General features: G+C 43.6%; 2 pseudogenes; both read right to left on the bottom strand.

Moving 5' to 3' along the window:
* Positions 1-2,874: 2,874 nt before the first annotated feature.
* On the bottom strand, positions 2,875-5,366 carry LOC136386344 (eukaryotic translation initiation factor 3 subunit A pseudogene; annotated as a pseudogene).
* Positions 5,367-8,365: 2,999 nt separating this feature from the next.
* On the bottom strand, positions 8,366-9,238 carry LOC136385758 (TIP41-like protein pseudogene; annotated as a pseudogene).
* Between the last annotated feature and the right edge of the window lie 292 nt (positions 9,239-9,530).

Genomic DNA, 9,530 nt, shown 5'->3' with positions numbered 1-9,530 from the left:
TCTGGTCTCCAAGTAGTTCATTGTCACCACAACAAGTGGTGCCTTGCATGAGGAACCAGAGGAAATGATCTCTCAAAGCCTGACAAAGAAAAAGGATGTTCACTCATCTCATTTAGTAAGGAACACAAGCGTCAGGGGCAAAGCCCTTGAATGCTTGCAGTGAGGTCACTTTCAGGGATCAGGCCAGGATATTTTCCTTTCCCTTCATCTCTCCCTCATCATTGGGGGAATTCCCTTTCCCCTGAGCATTGTCTCAAGTTACAACTGCAGGGACTCCATCCAGCTGTAGGGTGTTGGATTGGAACTTAACTGCCCTCTTGCTCAGGATCTGACAGCAATGTCCTTGGTATCCAAAGGAGGGAAATTGAGACTTAGAAGATTGGTAAAGTACTTTTACCAAGGGGATGGTTGAAGCAATCAGGCTGGGATATGAAATGGCCCCTTGGGATTGGAAAGGTCTTGTAAAAACTGTTCTCACCAACTAGCCTAAAACTCAGACTAGCCCCTCACCCTAGATATTTTACTGACCCTAACCATCAGGAAGTAGCTACAGATGAAGAGACTTTTGCCCTCTTTCCTTAAAAAACAAAAGGCTGGAATGTTAGGTTTGGGTCCAGGGTGCCTTTAAACTCAAGGCCACTTTAAACTCAACATCCCACTAGGGCAACTTCTTTTTTCTTTTTAATAATTTTATTTTTTTAATGGGGTGACATCAATAAATCAGGATACATATATTCAAAGATAACAAGTCCAGGTTATCTTGTCGTTCAATTATGTTGCATACCCATCACCCAAGGTCAGATTGTCCTCTGTCACCTTCTATCTAGTTTTCTTTGTGCCCCTCCCCCTTTCCCTCTCCCTTTCCCCCCTCCCCCCCCCCCCCCCCCCCCGTAACCACCACACTCTTATCAATGTCTCTTAGTTTCACTTTTATGTCCCACCTACGTATGGAATAATGCAGTTCCTGGTTTTTTCTGATTTACTTATTTCGCTTCGTATCATGTTATCAAGATCCCACCATTTTGCTGTAAAAGTTCCGATGTCATCATTTCTTATGGCTGAGTAGTATTCCATAGTGTATATGTGCCACATCTTCTTTATCCAGTCATCTATTGACGGGCTTTTTGGTTGTTTCCATGTCCTGGCCACTGTGAACAATGCTGCAATAAACATGGGGCTGCATGTGTCTTTATGTATCAATGTTTCTGAGTTTTGGGGTATATACCCAGTAGAGGGATTGCTGGGTCATAAGGTAGTTCTATTTTCAGTTTTTTGAGGAACCACCATACTTTCTTCCATAATGGTTGTACTACTTTACATTCCCACCAACAGTGGATGAGGGTTCCTTTTTCTCCGCAGCCTCTCCAACATTTGCTATTACCTGTCTTGCTAATAATAGCTAATCGAACAGGTGTGAGGTGGCAACTTCTTCATTAAGCATCTCCCTCACCCAACCCGCCCCTCCACTTAAGCAACTCCTCTCACCCTGGGAAGGTTCTTGGAAGTGTCCTTGGGACAAAACCTTCAGGAAGGACCTGAGGGTTAGGAAAGGGAGACAGTCTGTGACCAAGGCCACAAACTTGTATAACTGTGGGAAATAATGACATTTTGAGAAAGATTACAGGTAGAGCCTAATAGCAACTATGTAGCTTGGCTTTTGTGTGTACCCTGAGAGGCTGTTTACAACTTAATCTAAAAATTCATTATAAAGTTGCAGCAAAGCCTATTGTAAAAAAGCCAATATGATCAATTACTATTCTTGTTGTGTTTATGCAAATTACCAGGCCAAGTTAAAATCAGACTTAATATTGTAACTAGGATAATCTTAGTTTGGCTTTTAAAAAAAATAACTAAGGGTAATTATAGGAAGAAAAACCATGTAATTTATTTTTATTTATTTTTATTTTTTTAATTTATCATTAAAGAAAAAAAACACAGCAGCAAGTTCTGTGTTGGCTTCAATAAGATCAAGTAGTTAATCTTTAACACAGTTACACACTTCAAAATTGAAGTCAACACAGTCGTTACTACAAATTACTTGTTGAAAGACTCTATCCTGAAAAGAAATTAAGAAAAAGAATTTAAACAATTCCTCCAAACCACACATTTATAAATATTGTCATATTTAAAATGCTTGAAAGGCATGAATTCTCCATTAATGGTAAAACAGTTTTTGCTATTGGCAACAGAAAAAACTTGGCAAGTTTACCAAATCCTTTAAAATTTAAAAGCTCTAACTGTTTTGGATCCACACTTGTGCAGTGTTCCTGTCATGACATTAATGACTGCAGACTGCTTTATACTCAGCTTCTCTCACGTGAAATCCCAATGTATTCAATGCTTGTAATGTTTACTGCACTTAAAGTGAACCTAAAAACCTGCTATATTTAGTTGATACCTAAAAATACCTAGAGGTATGTCTCAACTGCTAATGGTGTGAAAATTGTTTCAGCTCCCTGCTTTAAAGTCTCGAAATACATTTTCTATAACAGAACCTTACCTCATTCCAAGTTAGTATCAGATATTTCAAAATCAAAAGAAAAAAGATCAATTCTATACCAAGATACAGGTGTTACTCAATACCTGAAAGGTTCACATTTTAAATTTATTTTTTAGCTTTTCTTTTTTTTGTAAACAAGTGATTGATGAAATAATGCAACTCCTTAAATTCCAGAAAATGGCATGGTTTTCCGATCGCCTATGTATAATGGTGCATGATCGATCTATTATATAGGATTAATGCAAGTTCATGCTTTCTGTGGATGAGACAACATTAAAGAAACCAATTTAGACTGGTTGAAGCACAAGTATAATAATCCTTGACTGTGACCAAACCTATGTGAGACATGAGTTTGAATCCACTATTTTGAGCCTTTAGCGTCGTACTGTTGTCCATTCGTCTTCATCCGTCTCATTTTTCGTACGACAGAGGGATTCCTTGTCTTTCTCAGCTCGCCACGGAGGCCTTCTCTCTCGCGGTCCTGGTCCTGGTCCTGGTCCCGGTCCCGGTCCCGCTCCTGCTCCCGGTCTCTTGAAAGAGCTGGGGGAGGAAGACGACGAGGGGCATCCAGCTCTTCCGCCCGCTCATCTTTTCCATCATCGGCACGTCTCCAGGAGCTTGCTTCCATACGCTCCGACCGCAGAGGGGGTCCCCTGTGGTCTCTGTCGTTCCGCCTTTCTCTCAGGTCGCGGCCGTCATTTCTCTCGCGACGGCGCTCATCTCTCTCCCTGTCGTCCCCGCGACCGGAATCTCTCTAGCTTGAAGCTTCCTCAGCTGGTCCTCCTCTTCTCCAATCACTTTCATCCCTAGGTCGTCGGATGCGGTCCTCTTGGTCCCCATCTCTCTCTCTGTCCCTTTCTCTCTCCAGGTCCTTGTCATTCTCATCACAATCTTGACTGATTATCTCTCTTTCCTTTTCTCTATCCCATTCACGGTCTTCTGATGGTCTTGATTCTCGAGGTGGACCCCAACTCACTTCTCTGGCTTTTTCTTTCTCTCTCCATCCACCTGGCTTGACAAACAGTCTCCAGAGACCAGGTCTTGAGTCCTCGCCCCTTCTGCTGGATATCCGATCATCATCAGACCTTCTTGAGAGCTGGTCATCATCCACATTTCTCCAAGGACCCCTGTCATCATCTGCACCACGGCTGGAAATTCTATCATCATCGGCATTCCTCCAAGGTCCTCGATCTTCATCCAAGCCACACCTGGGACCCCGGTCGTCATCCAAGCCTCTCCTGGGACCCCGGTCGTCATCCAAGCCTCTCCTGGGACCCTGGTCGTCATTCAAGCCTCTCCTTGGACCCCGGTCATCATCAGTGTTACGCCAGGATGACCGCTCATCATCAGCACCTCCTTACTGTGGCCCCCGGTCCTCATCCATCCCACGTCTTGGTCCTCTGTCCTCATCGGCTGTCCGCCAGTTTCCTCTGTCATCATCCAGTCCTCGTCTAGGTGGTCTGTTATCATCTGTGTTACACCAGCTTGCCCTGTCTTCATCACCAATTCACCTGGGAGGCATGTCGTCATCTGCATTATGCCATGAATGCCGGTCTTCGTCTGCCCCACGGTGAGAGAACCGATCTTCATCAAGACCTCATCTGGGGCCCCTGTCGTCATCCACGCCTCGCCTGGGAACCCGATCCTCATCTGGCCTAAGAGAAGACTCTCTCTCTTCATCTTCCCTAACCGCCATGAGTGATCTTCATCTCTTCTCTGAGGCCTCTCCTCATCTCGCCATTCTCCACGTCTCCATTCCTTCTCCGGCAGGCCTTTTCTCCGCTCAGAATCCACTTCAGGTCCTTTTCTCCACGTGCCTTCTGCATCTCTATCTCCCCAATGAGAGTCCTTTGTAGAAACTGGATCCTCACTAAGCCTTCTCTCTTCCTCTCTACGGCGCTCCCTTTCTTCAATTTCCAACTCCCTTTGGCGTTTTTTCCTTTTGACTTCTTCTAACTTCTTGACCCGCTTCTCATATTCTTGATGCTCTTCCTCCCGGTTTGCCTGTTCTGCACATTCTCTCTCTTCACGCTCTTTGAGCATTTGCTTTTCCGCCCTCCTCTGCTCCTCCTCTTCTTTTTCTCTATAGTAGGTTACTCTGCATTCTTCTTTACACTGCCTTTTACGTTCTTCCAAGCGGCTACACCTTTCTTCTGCTAATTGCTCTTAAAACTTTTTAAGTTTTTTCTCATAAACAGACTGTCGTGCTGCCTTGAGTTGCATTACAAATAAATCTCTGTCTTCAAGCATTTGTGACATTCGATTCTTATGTTCAAGAGCCTTTTCGTTCTAGTTGCATAGTAGTAATCCTTTCTTCTTCTTCTTGTTCCCACAGGTCCATATCTTTAATTCTCTGCTCTTCATACGCACTTTTTTTTTTTTTTGTATTTTTCTGAAGCTGGAAACGGGGATAGACAGTCAGACAGACTCCCACATGCGCCCCACCGGGATCCACCCGGCATGCCCACCAGGGGGCGATGCTCTGCCCCTCCAGGGCGTCACTCTGTCGCGACCAGAGCCACTCTAGCACCTGGGGCAGAGGCCAAGGAGCCATCCCCAGCGCCCGGGCCATCTTTGCCCCAATGGAGCCTCGCTGCGGGAGGGGAAGAGAGAGACAGAGAGGAAAGAGAAGGAGGGGTGGAGAAGCAGATGGGCGCTTCTCCTGTGTGCCCTGGCCGGGAATCGAACCCGGGACTTCTGCACGCCAGGCCGACGCTCTACCACTAAGCCAACCGGCCAGGGCCTCATACGCACTTTTTATTAAAGGAATTTCTTCCAAACGATTAGGTCTTTCAAAATAGTCAATCTTCTTTTCTTGATTCTTTAGGCATTCCTTAAGCTCCTTCTGTTCAACCTGTTTAGCCATGATGAAATCTGGATCCAGCTCTTCAAGGTCTTCAGTATCGATGTCTTTTATTTATTTATTTTTTGTATTTTTCTGAAGCTGGAAATGGGGAGGCAGTCAGACAGACTCCCGCATGCATCCGACTGGGATCCACCCAGCATGCCCACTAGGGGGCGATGCTCTGCCCATCTGGGGGGTCGCTCTGCTGCAACCAGAGCCATTCTAGTGCCTAAGGCAGAGGCCACAGAGCCATCCTCAGTGCCCGGGCCAACTTTGCTCCAATGTTGGTACGTCCACGTACTCCAGTGCCATCTTGTCTTCCCCAGCTCTGATCTTTATTTTTTCCTTTCTTCTACTACCTCTGGGCCTTACTTGCTATTCTTTTTTAGTTCTTTTAGATGAAGGGTTAGATTGTTTATTTGAGCTTCTTCAAGCTTTTTAAGGAATGCCTGTAGTGCTATGAACTTCCCTCTCAGGACTGCTTTTGCTCTGTCCCATAAATTTTGAGTTGTTTGCTCATTATCATTTGTTTCTAGAAATTTTTTATTTCTTCTTTGATTTAATTGTTAACCCATTTGTTATTTAATAACATGCTATTTAGTTTCTATGTGTTTTAGTATTTTTCAGTTTTTCTGTTGTGGTTGATTTCTAGTTTCATGCTATTGTGATCAGAGAAAATGCTTGATATGATTTCAATCTTGTAAATTTTGTTGAGACCGCTCTTGTGCCTTAACATGTGGTCTATCCTAGAGAGTGTACCGTGGACACTTGAAAAGAATGTATATTCGGCTGCCCTAGGGTGAATGGTTTTAAAGCTATCTATTAAATCAAGTTGATCTAATGTGTCTTTTAAGTCTTTTATTTTTTTTAATTTCTTTGTTGAGGATTTATCTAGTGATGTTAGTAAGGTATTGAAATCTTCTGCTATTATAGTATTGCTGTTGATTTCACCTTTTATGTCCATCAAAGTCTGTTGTATATATTGAGGTGCTGCTATAGTAGGTGTGTAGATATTTATGATAGTTATATCTTCCTGTTGGATTACTCCCTTTATCATTATGTAGTGACCTTCTTTATCTCCTACTATAGCCTTTATTTTAAAGTTCATTTTGTCTGATATTAGTATTGCTACTTCAGCTTTTTTTTCATTTCCATTTGCATGAAATATTTTTTTTATCTTTTTACCTTCAGCCTATGTGCATCTTTTGTTTTAAGGTGTGTCTCTTTTTTTTTTCCCATTTTTCTGAAGCTGGAAACAGGGAGAGACGGACAGACAGACTCCCACATGCGCCCGACCGGGATCCACCCAGCATGCCCACCAGGGGCAACGCTCTGCCCACCAGGGGGCGATGCTCTGCCCCTCCGGGGCGTCGCTCTGCCGTGACCAGAGCCACTCTAGCGCCTGGGGCAGAGGCCAAGGAGCCATCCCCAGCGCCCGGGCCATCTTTGCTCCAATGGAGCCTTGGCTGCAGGAGGGGAAGAGAGAGACAGAGAGGAAGGAGGGGGTGGGGGTGGAGAAGCATATGGGCGCTTCTCCTATGTGCCCTGGCCGGGAATCGAACCCGGGTCCCCCGCACGCCAGGCCGACGCTCTACTGCTGAGCCAACCGGCCAGGGCCTAAGGTGTGTCTCTTGTAGACAGCATATGTACGGGTCCTGTTTTCTTATCCAAGCAGCTACCCTATGTCTTTTGATTGGATCATTTAATCCATTTACATTTAAGGTTATTATTGATATGTAGTTCTTTATTGCCATTTTATTCTTTAAAGCTGTGTTCTTCTATTGGTATATTATTTTCCCACTTTGATCTGCTTACAACAGGCCCCTTAACATTTTCTGCAGCATTGGTTTGGTTGTAATGAATTCCTTGAATTTTATTTTGTCTGCAAAGCTTTTTATTTCTCCTTCAATTTTAAACGATAGCCTTGCTGGATAAAGTAGTCTTGGTTGTAGGTTCTTGTTCTGCATTACTTTGAATATTTCTTGCCATTCCCTTCTTGCCACAAGTGTTTCTGTTGAGAAGTTGGATGTCATTTTTATGCGCATTCCTTTGTAGGTGATAGCCTTCTTTGCTCTAGCAGCTTTTAATATTTTCTCTATATCGCTTAGCTTTGGTATTTTAATTATGATGTGTCTTGGTGCAGGTCTTTTTGTGTTTCTCTTTAATGGAGTTCTCTGTGCTTCTTCAACTTGTGAGACTCTTTCTTGCATCAATTTAGGGAAGTTTTCAGCTATGATTTGATTGAATAAAGTTTCTATCCCTTGTTCTTCCTCTTCTTCAGGAAGTCCTATGATGCAGATGTTATTTCTCTTCATGTTGTCACTGAGGTCTCTCAGAGTTTCCTCAGACTTTTTGAGTCTCTTTTATTTTTTTCTGCTCTCCTTTCATGCCTTTGTTCATCTTGTCCTCCAACTCACTGATTTGATCCTCAGGTTCATCCATCCTGCTTTTATTCCTTCCATTGTGATCTTCATTTCTGATATTGTATTTGTCAACTCCAACTAATTTTTAAAAATATTTCAATGTCCTTTTTTTATACATGCTATCTCTTTATTTAGGTGTTCGTAATGACCATCCATTGTTGTTTTAAGATCCCCAAGCATCATAACAATCATTATTTTAAAATCTTCATCCGGCAGTTTGATTATTTCCATATCACTCAGTTCCTTTTTGGAGATTTCTCTTGTGGTTTTATTTGGATTGCACTTCTCTGTCTTCTCATTATGTCTGTTTGTTTGGTTGTGTTGTTTGTAGGGCCAGTTGAGTCTTGGTTTGGTGTTGTCTGTCTCCAATTTTCAGTTGTGTTATTTCTAGGTCTTCTTGGGTTGGCATCAGCTGTTATTTGTAATCCACTTTCAGATTTGGGATGCTCTGAAGTCTTAATTTGTTTGTTTTTTTCTCACTTGTAGTCTTTTTTTTTTTTTTTGCCTGCAACCATCTTTTATTTTTTGTTTCCTTTAAGGCTACAGAAAATCTGCACACAGACAAGGCAATTAATTCTCATAATAAATTACCCCGGCCACACAGCCCAGGTCTCCATCAGACCCCAGGGCGAGTCCATGGTGTGTAGCACTCTATTCTGTGGGTGTGTCTGCTTGTGAGTCTGCAGGGCTGTGATCCACTCTTTCGGGAAATAGCAGCTTCTCACAGACCGCCTCCTTGATCGGTAAATACCGCGATATCTCGTTCGGCTCCGTGAAGAGGGAAGGTGGAACGTGCATTAAATTAGCAATCTTGCTCTCTCGTGATGTATATTCTCGTAACATGTAGGTCTTGTCAGCCTCGTGGTAAAGTCTGGTGTCATTCATTCTGATAAGCACACCATAAATTCTCAATAAAAACCGCAGCAGTAGGAAGAAGCTGGAAGGCATTACTCTAATTTTCACACTTAGGCTTGAAACTCCATGATCATGAAGTTCATCTTCAAATAGGAGAACCTCTTCAAAAAACTTAATCTGTTCTCTGACTTTCAATTTCTCTGTATCTATACGATCAGTCATAGGTACAACCTTTAACTTGAGTGATTCTCCAAGTAATGTTCCCTTATAATCTGTTGTATAGGTCCAATCATATAGTTTAATAACCTCCTTGGAATGTTCACCCTCCATCTTGCTCTCCTGCCACTCCTCTGCACAGGCTACTTTAAGCATTCCTTGGTAGTTGTTTATGCATCTTAATGCATCTGTGGCATTGAACTCAATCCCAAAGCCAGAACCATGCTGGATTCTTAACACGTTGTCTCCAAACATCATTTCAGGGAGAGATGGCATATGCAGTTCATCAGCTAACTTCTCCACGTCCGCCAACTTCATGATGTGGGTCTTGGTCGCCGTCGGCATCCAGGGCCCAAATGAGAAGTCCTGGTGGCTGCTCTGGAAGCTGTGGATCATCATGGCCGAGGCGGGGCCCGCGGGGGCGCGCGGAACCGGCTGGAGCGGCGGCGGCAGCGTTCACTGGATCCCCCACCTCGCTGCGGCCCAGCCCACTCGGCCTCCCAGCCGTTACCATGCCCCGCCCCGCCTCTGTCGCCGACCCCTATGCCCGTCCTCCTTTCCGCCTTCTTCTCCGCCTGTAGTCTTTTTTTTAAAGATAAAAGTTTTATTTTTTAATGATTTATTTATTTATTATGATTTTTTTTTACAGAGACAGAGAGAGAGCCAGAGAGAGGGATAAATAGGGAAAGAC

This window comes from Saccopteryx leptura, chromosome X (genome assembly GCF_036850995.1).
Source record: "Saccopteryx leptura isolate mSacLep1 chromosome X, mSacLep1_pri_phased_curated, whole genome shotgun sequence".
Lineage (NCBI taxonomy): Eukaryota > Metazoa > Chordata > Mammalia > Chiroptera > Emballonuridae > Saccopteryx > Saccopteryx leptura.
Note: the sequence above shows the minus strand (reverse complement) of the source record. Positions and strands in the feature narration are given on the sequence as shown.